The sequence below is a fragment of the Camelus dromedarius genome, chromosome 14, assembly GCF_036321535.1.
Source record: "Camelus dromedarius isolate mCamDro1 chromosome 14, mCamDro1.pat, whole genome shotgun sequence".
In the NCBI taxonomy this organism is placed as follows: Eukaryota; Metazoa; Chordata; class Mammalia; order Artiodactyla; family Camelidae; genus Camelus; species Camelus dromedarius.
Window position 1 is genome coordinate 43,450,003 of NC_087449.1, and position 13,417 is coordinate 43,463,419.

A 13,417-nucleotide genomic window follows, 5' to 3' on the forward strand; every position below is an offset into this window, starting at 1 on the left:
TGGAGGGTTTGCAGAAAATGAATTGTATAGTCTAATTTTGGAAACGGCATTCTGTGGTCTCTTCTTGGAGATTTACTACGTACGGTCAAATCTTAAATTCTTTGAGACCTGCCATAGAGAAGGCTGTTTCCCTTGGTTTATATCCCATGTTCCTAAGTTTATTTGACTCTTCTAAGAAATGCCTATTCCAGCTGCATGTATACCATAAACAGGCTGACGGATGCTTTACTGAAAAGTTTTCAGTGGGATTGGAAGTATGATTTTTATTCTGTTTTCCAAGTGTTTTAATATAACCTTTGGTGAACTGGTGGTAAAATGAGGGTAAAAGCTTGTACATTTTCACAATTGAGATTAGTAGCTCATGCTGTTCTTTTGGCCTGGAATCGGCTTCTCTTGGCCCGTGGAAATTCTAGTTATCCTACTAAGTTCAGGTTAAATGCCACCTCCTCTCCAAAAGCCCTCTAACCATCCCCCCTCCCCAGCGCCTTGACAAGGGTGGGTCTGTTCTCTGCCCCCTTTCTTGGTGACTTGCTCAGTACCTGTCCTTGTAAGCAGTGATGGGGGAAGCACATTTTGCTACTCTGTAACATTTCCCCAATATCCTGTATGTTGAGGAAAACCCATGCTCATTTAAATCACCTCTTATTGCGGCTTTGATGTGAAGGCAACGGTGCCTTTCTGGTCTGGGCAGTAGCTTGGTCTAGCTTTTCACCCTGTTCGGCGGCAGTGTCCAAAACCTTCGTGCTTGACCTCTAGGTGGCAGTGTTGTATTATTTAAACTCAAGCTTTCAGGTTCCCCGTTGGCTCTGTTCTGAAAGTTTAAATTGCCTATATCACCAGAGTGTACACCCAATCCAGAGGTCCAAAGGATTCCTGAAGTTATTTCTCCTGAAATCATATTCAGTGCTGATTTGAGACATTGTATTGGAAGTGAAGCACTTTGTGATTTTCACTTTTTCTGTCCATTACCAGCTTTTAAACCAGGGCTTGGATAGGATGAAGGTCACAACATCCTTCATGGATTATGGGTTACAAAGACACCTAAAAAAGACCACGCTAACCTCATGCCTCCAGCAGGCAGAATTGCTTGCTCCCTAAGCCATCTGCTGTAGACGGGTGTGCTCTTAAAGACTCCCGAGGAAGGAAATGCCGCATATTTGAATGATAATATCTGCTTTCATCACTTTCTTTTGCTTCAGATGAGGTTTGTTGTAATTATGTCACACTTGAGAGCTAAGACACCACAAAAGAAAAGGCCACAGCACATTATCCTTCCCTGGGCATATCGTCTCTCTACAATCCCCAGCTGGGACTTTGTTCTCCAAAGACAAATTGTAATGTAAGGAGAACTAGATACATCAATGCACTTTCAGAATGGTTTAAAATATAATTGAGAAAATTGCAAAAGGACAGTTATAATGAGGAACTGAGTGGAAGGAAACTAGTTATCCCCCGACCCCCAAGTGCCCATTACCACCAATGTGTTGCCCAAAAAGTGCTGCATGCAACTTCCACTTTAACAGCCTTACACTTTCGAAAGCCTCTTTTGAGCTAAAGTGATAACATATCAGAAGGCACGTGGCAGACAATTAATTTGGTTTAACACAATAAAGCCTGCAGAACAGACAGAAGCTTGGGCTGTAAAAAAGTGGAATATTAATATACAATCTTCTTATTGCTGTTTTTTGTTTTTGTTTTTGTAAAGAGAGATGCTGGTACCCTCATTTTGGTAAATTGTAAATATTCCTTCCTTTTCATGTCCTGTCTCCTGTCTCTTCTCAAATAGGCATGCAAACTTCGTGTTCCAGTTAATGAGTCAGCTGAGAAGGGAATGTTAATTTCTTTGAGCCTATCTTATTCCGAAAAGCAATGCCAAAACTCTCTGTACTGGGACTCTGTCCTAGAAAAGGCACTGGCTTTTTACAGTTTTGCAAGAACTAAGGAGTACGCTTAGAGCCCTACTCATCATTTCCCTAAGGTCTGTCTTTGGAAGTTGGAGCTGTTAGCCATTTCCATGCATGGAGGATGCTTTTTTTTTGCTACACTGTAGCTCTTCCTGGTTAGACATCTAAGATGGAAGGTTCTTTGGGCTCTGTTTCCTCGCTACATGACCCTGTGGCAGTGTATTGATGGAAATGGGATAATTGAGAAAGGCAGGCTATTTGGCAAAAAGGAACTCATTGAGGTGTCGGGGTCACAGGATCTTAGTGGAGTTCTCTGGACAACTCAAGTGATGAGGCTGGAAAGAGGCTGAGTTAAAGTTGAGTGGCCACCATGAGGTGGTGGGGGCAGGACCGAGGGATGGGCCATGGTCAGTCGGTGGAAGGAGGCTCGCTGGGGAAGAAGTCAGAACGATCTTTGCGGTGAGAAGAAAACCAGGAAGGTTATGAAGTGTGAAATGCAGCAAGAAACCTGAAAGATGAGAACAAATAGACCTTAATTTTGCCTCGGTGTGTGGGGGACGGCTGACCTGGAGAGCTGGGCCATCTCCCACTTCTATGGGTCCTTCACTTTCCTCTCCCAGGGTATTATTAAATCTTGAATTTATGTGTTCCTGATTGCTTTCAGATTCAAGAGAATGGTTAATAGTGCTTATTTGACACTGGTGTTCTTTTTATTTTATCCTAAGCCAGATCCTTGTCACATTTTATAACCTTGGCTTGTGTCTTAGCTTCTTTTCTTCATTTTCAAAATCTGGACTAGCCTATAATAATAGCAGGACTATTTTTGTCATAATTATTATTAGCACTAGCATTGGTATTAGAGTATTTGAGTGCTTACAACTCGCCTGCCATTGTGCTAAAAGCTTTACTTGCACCTTCTCGTATAATCTGCCAGTGTTGTGAGGTTGGAACTATTGTCCATTTTACAGATGAGAAAACTGAGGCACAGAGGGAAACTTCTAAGAACATATTGCCAGGTATTTGCAGAGCTTGGACTTGAAGTCCCATTTGTCTGATGCTAGAGCAAAGGCCTGCCTTCTTGGTAGCAGTAGAGCTCCGTAGAGGGCTGAGTCTACAAAAGGAGGAAGGAAAATGGCTAATGGGGACTCTGGACACCTTGCCTGAGAGCTATTTGACAGTAGCCGTAGACATCCACTGTGGCAGAGGCAGGATACCTGTTCATCAAGTGAGCTTTCTCTTCTCCGGTACAGGGATAACATTTCTAGCCTCCCTTGCAGTTAGGGATGGTTATATGATTGAATTCTGACCACTGCCACGAGAATGTGAATGGGAGCGGTGTACAGTGCTCCAGGACTAGCCCATAGAATCCTCCCGTGCACCACCCTCCATGCACGCTTCTTTCCTTCCACCCGATGGCCGCCAATGAGCACAGCAGCACTGCCGAAAATGCAGAACGTTGATGTGGAAGGAACCTGGGTTCTCTGACAAATGGTGGAAGGCTCATTGGCTGATCAGAAACAGTTGCATTGGAATGTGACATAAGCTGTGAATAAATGCCTTTGATGTGAAGCCTTTGAGATTATGGACTTGATTTGTTCTAGCAGCTGGTATTATCCTAACTTACACACCTACACACTAGGGGGGTCATGATTCTTAGCTAGGAGCTCAGGCAGGTAGTGAGTGAGGATGGAAATTATCTCTGGAATGAAGTGAACCAGAAAGATCCAGATTTGGTGACCAGTGGCAAAATGCCAAAAATAATGTTTTCAGGCCAAGGAAATTATAACGGTTACAGAATTTGAAGTCTGGAGTTTGCTGGATACTCTTCAGGGCAAACTTCTGATGCGAGGAATTTTCTCTGAGACCCTAGGAGTCATTGCATGGACTACAAATTACATGTATTTGTGTGCAAAATTACATACACCAACTGGACAGAGGGAACCTGACCTTCCTCTGCATTCTGCACCCCAAAAGGTGAAGAACTAGTTGTGAATCTGAACACAAACCACTTAGGGGGCTTATTTAGAACAGAAACGAAAAATCTGACTTGGCTGAATGTTCTGGATTTCATTTTTTTTTTCCAATTCTCCCTCTTGTTTGTGTATGCAAAAACTATAAAAGGAGAGCTTTTCTTGAAACCAGTCCATTAACATATGGTACGAGTGTCAATGAGCAAGTAAAATAGTCTGGATGAAAGAAATCATGAATATAAAATGTAATTGTCTTGTGGTCAAGTAGCACATTAGGCCAGTCGCCTCGGGAATAAAAGCAAGTCTCAATCCTGGTTTACCATCTGGCCTACAGCCTCCTCCTGTGTGTCGGAAGCGTCTTCATCCTTTAAATCCCTTGGCAGGGACCTCCTTTAACAGGCCTTCCCTGGTCCTGCTTTTCCTTCTTGATCTCACTTCTTAGTAAGACCCCCGGCCCACATTCTGGCCCATCTTATCATTTAACTGTTCTGTGTGTCTAACGAAGCCTCGCCAGGGCCATCGCTAGGCTGAAGGCGGGGCCTGTGTGTTACTCCTCTTTAGTATCCTGGGATGCTCAGAACAGGCCGGGCCTCATTTTATACACTCACTACATACTTACTGAGCTGGGGAATAATGGGAAAAATGTAAACAGCGGGACTAGGAGATACAAATTCTGACCCATTAAAGACAGTGATGTCTGGGCTTGCTGTGGGTGCCCAGTGTTCACTGATTGCTTGTTCTGAGGTCTCAGCCAGATGCTTGTTCATTCCTTTATAACAGATATTCATTTTTTTTACATTTTTTATTGAGTTATAGTCATTTTACAATGTTGTGTCAAATTCCAGTGTAGAGCAAAATTTTTCAGTTATACATGAACATACATATATTCATTGTCACATTTTTTTCGCTGTGAGCTACCACAAGATCTTGTGTATATTTCCCTGTGCTATACAGTATAATCTTGTTTATCTATTCAACATATGCCTGTCAGTATCTACAAATTTTGAACTCCCAGTCTATTCCTTCCCACCCCTCCCTTGGCAACCACAAGTTTGTATTCTATGTCTATGAATCCATTTCTACAACAGATATTTCTTGAGTGCCTACTGGGTACAAAGCCCTGTTCTAGGTTCTGAGGAGGTATTAGTGACAAAGGCAGCAAAGTTCTTGCCATTATAGTGGTTACTGAATTTCATCCTGACAAAAGTTAGGATGCCAATGAGAGAAAGCAGAGGCTCAGAGAAATGGAGTAAGGTGCCTTAAATTACACAACTCATAAGTGAGGGTCCATCTTCTGACTCCCAGGGGCTTGTCAACACACAAAGAGGGTGGGGAGGAGAGATCTGAAAGATAATAGAGGCAATTTAATGAAGAGTTCTGAAAGAAGATCTCATACCGGTCCTTCTCAGACTCTTCCAAAAAATTGAAAAGGAGAGAGTACTCCCAAACTCATTCTGTGAAGCCACCATCACCCTGATAGCAAAGAGTTCTGTGTACTGTTTGCTTTTGCCCCGTAAGAATGGAAAGCTTCTTTATGTCAAAATGAACTCTGAACAAAACAGAAGAAACCAGGAAAAATATTTGCTAGCGTGTAATAGACAAAGTTAATATTCTTAACACAATTTTACACACCAGTAAGAAACACATCCCGAAATAAAATGAGGAAAAAATGTGAGTCCGTGATGTGCGTGCACAAAGCAGAAGAGGCCCCAAACAGGACAGACCACACAACCTCCCAAGTAACAGAAGACATGCAAATCCAAATGACAGCTGGCTCCCTGTCTCTTTATCAAATGGACATTTTTCAAGGGAGATTTGGTGGGTGAGAGTCCAAGAACAGGATCTTCTGACATGCTCAAGCAGTCAATTTTAGGATGCTTTAAAATTAATGGATCGATTCTTGTACTTAAAATAACAGAGATTTGAAGAGTCTCTTCCTCTTTTCTTTTTTTTTTTTTTACCTTTTTAACAGTTTTCCAATTTTTCTACAATGAATATGTATCCTTTTTTATAATTAACACTCTACATATATGCATTTTAAAATATCCCATAAAAAATGAAGAGAAGAGGAGGAGGAGAAGTTTATTGGTTTTGCACATGCAGTAGAGCATGGTCCTAGACTCAGAGTAGGGGACCACATTTCTTGGCCGCAGTTGCCAGTGCATCCCATTGCCCTTCTGTGCATCCTCACCTGGCCTGTCCGTGACCCTCTTCCTTCCATCTCCTAGTAACAGCCTGATCGTCAAGTCCTCAACTCTCCAAGCATGGTCTGAGTAGTTTCTATTGTTGTAATGTCGAACCCCTCTTTAGCAGCAGTTCTGAACCCCAGCTGCACCCTAGAATCGCTTGGGGCTGACTTTTTTAAAATAGTGATACCAGGTCCCTCCCAAACTGATTAAATAAGGCTGGCCCCATGTGACTCTCTGTTAGTATTGTTCAGACCCACTGGATCCAACCACTTTGCATGGTTGTTACTTTGCGTGCTCAGGCCTAGGTCATGAACATAATAGAAGCTTGTTGAATTGAGTTAAATAGATTTGGACTCCCAGTTCCTCAGGCACAAAGGATCCTGATTTTGTCCCTCCTTTTTTTTTTTTTTTTTGATGCTAACCCAAAGTATCAACAGAGACACATGAGAGATGTCAGATACGTATCTGTTAGTTGGTACACTGTTCTTTTGAATTCCTGGGTTGTGATAGCTCAAACAACCCGCAGTTAGTACAAGGTTTATTGCAAAAATTTCAAAGCAAGATGAATTCTGATTCATTTGGTTAAACAAAGAAATAGGTTGCGTTGTGTTATTTGACAGAAGGAAAGCTAGCCCCCACAGGGGAGTAACTGTATTTATCCATCTCTGGTACTTGGTAGGTGCCCAATAAATATAGGATGAATGAATGAGTGAACGAATGAATGACAAAATTGAAACCAGGGCAGTACAATGTCTCAACCTTTATACTTGTCTTTTATAAGGGTCTATAACTCTTTTAACTACTACCCAGACTGCCTTTTACTGCTAAACTATTATTTCAGATTTAAGTTGAGTATTATTGTTTTATTATTGTTGGCAGTGCTTTACCCCAGACAACATTCAAGCACTAAATACTCTTCAGAGTAAACCAGTTCACGAGCTAGGACAAGGCCCAAGAACATCCCCTCCTGGTGGAGGGGAGAGCACAGTGGTAGAGCACACACTTAGCACGGGAGAGGTCCTGGGTTCGGTCCCCAGTACCTCCACTAAACATGGGGAAAAATATCCCCTCCAGAACTGGGGCTCCTGTAGAAGGCCTGTCACTTTCTCAAATGCCAGCATTTGCTCTCAGACAAAAATTCCCCCTTCCTCTCGCCTCTGACTAAAGCCTCTAAAACAAGGATAGGAGCCTCCCCAAACTTCTCTTGTTGCATCTGCTCTGCTGGCTGACATGATACCGTGAAAGCAAATGTCACTGCAGCAGCCATAATTCAAGACGTCCTTTTAAAAAATTCCAATTTCATCATTTCACAGAAGAATAGATCAATATTTCTACAGTTAAGAGTTTAGTTAAAAACCCTGCTGTGCAATGAAATAATGCATCTGCTATTGGCGTAGAGCAACTGGGATGTTAATTCCCTGGTTTTGTGTCAGTTAAGGGCAAATTAGCCTTCCAGCACCAGTCATGACTCATTATGTCATTATGTAGAAGGTACTTACTGTACCTCCACTACTATGCAATTTAGATCCAATAAAAATTGTGACAGCGTTTTTATCCACTTCATTAAGCTACTAATTTCTTGTAAAAAAATGTACATTAATCTTTTTATAGCTTCATGCAGAGTGGCATATTTTTAGACTCTAACATTGATTAGGTCCTGGTTAAGAATAATTTTCACAGTACTTTTAAGAAATGTAAATAAAGTTACAATAATTTAATTTTTCAACATAGTTATGACAGTATTGATCTTAAAATGAACATGTTGGCTGAATTAAATGTGGAGCCCAAATGAAATACAGACTGAATATTTAAACATGCAACAAATTACAAAGCACGCTTAACAATACCCTGCAAACAGAATGAAGAGAGGGAGCATGAACTTCTATTAATTGCTCGTATTTTAAGAGATGTAAATGGGGATTTTTTTTTTGACATCTGACTTTTCTTACCCAAATGTTTAAAAAATACAGTAAAAAATTGTCTTCCTCCTTTGATTTTTCATTCCTTGTGAAGTTATTAAGGGCTCTTCTGCCTGAATGCATTAGGGGAAAGTAGAAAAAGAAAGAAGTTCCCTCTGCCAGGGTTGTGATAGTAGGTTGGATCAGGGAAGAAGTGCCCGAGGTTTTCAGAGGGTCCCGTGGGCGGTTGAGGGCAGCGTGCTGGCATCTGGGTACTTGGTGGCTTGAGTTGTTCTTCTTTACTCCAAGCACCCATCCTCCCTGGTCTTTTTGGAACAAGGCTGACCAAGCCATGAGTCACATCCTCATTGGCTGTAGAAGTGAGCTCTAAATGCTGGCTGGTATTTGATGCAATTACACAGATTTCCCATTCGATCCTGACCTGCCTCGCTGGACCTTGTCTCCTTGCTCTGGACTCTGAGCTGCATTCTGACTTTGCTCCCCTCTGGCAGGGCTGTCTTCGGCTTACCCTGCCCAGGGAACCCCAACTCTGTCCTGGCCTCCAAGCTGACCCATCCTAGCCCTTGGCAAGTGTCCACCACGCCATCCCCAAGAGGCACGCAGGGAGCGATAGGGGATAAGGGATCATTCGCCTTTATCACAGGAGCTGCAGAGAGTGTGAACAGTACTGTATTGGTGTCAAATACATCGATTCTTCCAGGAAATAGCTGTGTCCCATCTCCAAGTCTGTCCCTGTCTCCCATATGAAGGCTTTGTGCTGGGTGATTACAAAGGCTGGTTATAGAACTAAAGTTCTAGGACTGAAGACCTCCCTCTCAGTGAAGGAATTCCTCCCTGGGACATACCCCGTGGGCTGTGTGTGTACGCTTCTGGTGTCGGGAAGCTCACTTCTTTTCGTTTTGTATTTTGAGTTTATGAAGCCCTGCATCTCTCCTAAAGGGATTTAAAGTGGGGTCAGAGAAGAGCTTCCTGCCTTATAACATCTTTTTCACGCTGAGACAGTACAAGTCAGAGCAGTTCTAAGTGCTGCCACCAGCCAGGCGCGTCTCAGTAGGAAAGATGCTGCAGCTGCTGCTAATGTAATTGTGTTCCCGTTACCAGTGTCCAGTCCCTGGTTCTGGGAGTGTGTTGTCCCCAGATAGGCTTGTGTGGGGCTAGCCTTAGCCTGTAGCCCAGTTTGAATCTCTCTGGCCCTGGGGTGCTCCCTAGAGAGCCCACGGTGGCTGGAAACAGTCATTCTGCTTTTGGGCTGCCTCAAATTCTGAGCTCAAACAGAGCCTCCTTCCCTGGTGCTTCTCAAAAGCCACTCCTCTTTGCAGCTGCTGCCACTGCTTCCCAGCTGTTTACTGCTGGTCAACGCTGCCCCTGGGAGCGAGGCTTGTTGTGGCTGCTCTTTTCCTCTGTGCAGTGCTTTACCCATCAGGAAGAGCAGTTAGTCTCAGCCCTCATCTCCTAAGATCATCACCGCCACTCAGTGAGGTGGGCAGATAAACTGGGACCCAGAGAGCAAAGTGACCTGCCCAAGGTCACACAGCTAGGGATCGGCGGAACCAGGACTGGAACTCTTGCCTTCTAACTCAAGGTCCTGTGTTCAGTATCTCAATGCTTACCAAATGCTTTTGGGAGTGGGGCAGACTAGTGAGCGGTCAAACGCTTGGGCATGAGGGTTGGGTCGATTTGGTCTCAAACTCCAGCTCTCCCCATTTCTAGTTTACTTGGCTTGGGTAAGCTTGCGTAGCTTCGTAACTTCTCTGAACCTCTGTTTCGTCTTGTATAAAATGGAGCTCAATACCTCTTAACCTCCCATGGTTGTGGTGAGGATTAAATGAGATCAAATGTGTAGCACTCCGCCTTGGACCTGGCACATATTAACCTCAATACATGGTAGCCATCATCATCATCACCACCGTCACTGCTTACTCGAAATCTCACCATAACCCCGAGCAGCAGGTATTCATTGATTCATTTATAGACATTTCCGATCATAACAGCTACAGCTGACAGAGGGGAAGGTGAGGCTCGGCGTGGTTTGTTAGTATCTCCTTGTTAGGATCTTTCTTTCTGCCTGTGCTCAGCACCGCTTTGACAAGCCCACAGCTCCAAGGCTGCTGCCTTCTTCCTTTCTTTCAGCAGCTCCTGCTCAAGGATGATGGTCTCATGGCTGCGTGACCCCTGGTTCTCAGGAGGCCACCCAGTGACACTGATGCAGTGGCTGGGGAGACAGGATCCAGCCCAGAGGAGGAGCTGAGCTGTGCCCCAGGGACCCTGCCTCTCTCTCCAGGAAGAATTTGTGTTCTTGAGGTCACCAAATTACTCTCAGCAGAAAGCTCTTTCAACTTAAGTATAGGGTTCTGGATGTGACGCTGTCGGCAAAGCAACCCTGAGGACTGGCGGGCGGCTAAGTTCTGTTTCTCTTCAAAACAATGATTCCTTGGAGGTTTATATAAATACTCAATCAGTTTCCTATTATGACAATGTGAAGGAGCAGTTGGTTGCATCTTCATAATTAAGACTTGAAGAAGAGTTAATGGCAGAGAAAAAATTAGACTTCAATATTTCCCCCCTCCCGGTCCTGCTCTTCCTTGTATGCTAAGTCCCCTCCTGGGATCAGCCTGCTGGCTGGTCCCTGGGGTCCCTGGAGTCCCAGACAGGTCTGTCCTGAGCATCAGGCTGTGGGCTGTGGACCGTCCTCTCCCCACCAGGCTGCGAAGTCCCAGAATGGGAGGGGTTTAGGTTTGCAGGCTCCTTTGCCAGATGGCATTTGATACGAATATTGACGTTAATGGCGTTTGGATAATGACGCTGTCTGTGGCAGGGGCTTTATTACTGTTATGAACGGCGTGGTCCTGGAGGGAACCATTCGGATTAGTTACCTTTGTGTGTGAGTTGCAAATGTTTAACAGACAATTATCAGGGGAAGATGTTCTGGGGGATTCGGGTTATTCTTGGATTCCCAGGCAGGTTCTGAGAGCAGTCTGTGCTGTGGAGCTCAGAACCTTGGAAGAGTCAGTCGGGGCTGCCTGAGATCATGCAGAAGCCGGTCACCCCCAGTCTTTCTCATTCGTTCTCCGACAAGGCTCTCCCATTCCCGGGGGTCCTGCTTTGTTGCAACCTCTCCGTATCAGATACATCAAAACTCTACCTTTTACACTTCCTGGGGGAGTTTGCGCCTCTTCCTATTAAAAATGAATAATAAAATCCTCCGCTTTCATCCTAATGGGGTTAGTAGGAGGTGTTTAGCTTTTTATAGCTACCTAGATGATGGAAGGAGGCAGATGAAGCCATCACAAAATTAAGGAAGAGGTCATCATTAGAAGGCCAGGGACCGAAGTCTTTTAAAAGCATTTCTGGTCTTAATTCAAAGCGTCTCTCTGGAGAGCGTCAGTGAGCAGAGGCCGAGGGGGTTTCCTCTGTTGGAACCAAAGCTGTGGCGAAGTGCAGACTGTGTGTAGCCGGCTTCTCTGCAAGTCCCATGGAAGGACCAGTACCTTCAGAACAAATATGACCCTTTCAAGATGGAGTTAACCTGTTTCCCTATATCAGGCAAAAGGCTTCTGCCCTTGTGAGAAATGAATGAATGAATGAGAATTTATGTATTTTGGGGGGTCCTGGGAAATAGCTTCAGAGGCCAGGCTAACCATCGCTGTGAACCAGATGCTCCTGGGAGCTTAGCTATCAGGCAAAATGGGAAATCAGGAGGCTGAACTGAACTTCTGGAAACAGCATAAAAATGGATTGTTGTGTGTGCTCCCAGTGCAGCTCTAAATCTGAATACAAAATAGAGAAGATGCTCTTTTGCTCCTTTCAGACTAATGATTTTGTCCTTTTTCCCTCTCCTCCTCGTTTTATTTCTTCATCTATAACATCTGCAAGAGGGCAGCCAGACTAATAAAACTGTGCTAAGCTCGCCTAATGCCAGCCATTGATCCAAGGGTGGGACCCGATTAATCAATGGGATTTTAGTGGCATTCACGTCCCCAGGGGACATCAGGCCCAAAGACAGCTCTTGGCTCTGCCAAGGGGAGGCATCTGAGAACTGATGGTGCTGAGATTCACTGGGTGTGGATTCTGGGAGGTGGTGAGAGACCAGGATGCCTGCCCTCCAAAGGACAGCATTAGTGGCAGTTTCAAGACAGCTACTTTGGGTGTTTGATGGCTTTGCTTTTGGGGTGTGGTCTCACTTCCTCCGCAGGGAGACACCACTGCAGGATTTGCTGTGCTCCAGGGGCATGGGTCCTGCGGGAGATGGAAGGGGGTTTCTAGAACAGAGAAAACCTCACCCAACACACACGATGCCTCTCACATAACTACAGGCCTGGGGAATCACCTCCCCTCACCCCCTCACTGTGCACTAGAGGAAACAGGCCCAGAGAAGGCAGGGACTTGCCCAAGGTCACACAGTGAATGAGTAATGCTGCAGTGTGAGAATTCAAGTCCTCTGGGCCAAGCTCTTCCCCATCCTTGTATCTATAAGGCTGAGTCAGGGTTAGAACCTGTTGCAGTCACGTGAGAGAATTAAACAAAGGGTTGATACAGGAGTTACAGAGAATTCAGGCAGGGTGTAGACACTCAAACTGAAGAATTCAGTTTGAAAAAATTATAGTGCGTTTCAAAAATAGGCTGGATATTCCTTTTCTTCCTTTTTCCTGAACCTGTTGTTTCTTGTGAGCTATGACACATATACAGAAAAGTACACAAAACACAGACACAATTTAACAAACAGTTTATAAAGCAAACACCTGGCATCCACTACCCAGATTAAGAAACAGAGTATTACCAGCTCCCCCAAAGCCCACTGTATGCCCCGGCTTATCTCAACTCCCCTCTCTGAAAAGCCACCCCAACCTGATCATTTCCCTGCCTTCATAATTTCCCCACCCAAATAGCTTACTGTTGTCTGCTTTTGAATTTTGTATAAATGGAATCCCCTTGTATGTATGTGTTCTTTTGTGTCTTGTTTCTTTGAACCAGCATGGTGAGATTCAGCCACATTGTTCCCAGGCTGAATGTCATTCATTTTCATTGCTGGTATATATATATTTTTTTACATGAAAATTATCTTAAAGAAACCTATTAGAACCCTGCCCTGTGAAATAAAGTGCAATCCCTGACAGAGCTCAGCCTCGAGGGCCCCTGTTACAACGAAGGTGCCCCAGAGAGGTTATATTTTGGACTTCGGTTCTGGCCATCCTGACCAACGCTGTCCTGCTTTTAGAGCATTGGGGCCTGATGGTTTTATGAATTCCCTCATACACTAATTTAAGGGACACAGGGCTGTGCTGGAGTTTAGGTCGCTGCACAACCAGGCCAGGGGAGGGAGTCTCAGAACTCCTTGCTTAGCAAATGAGGAGCCTGACCTAGACTGTGAGCCCCCTGGGGGCAGGAGCTGTTTTATCTGTCTTACATCCCCACCACCCAGAAGTCAGTCCACAGCA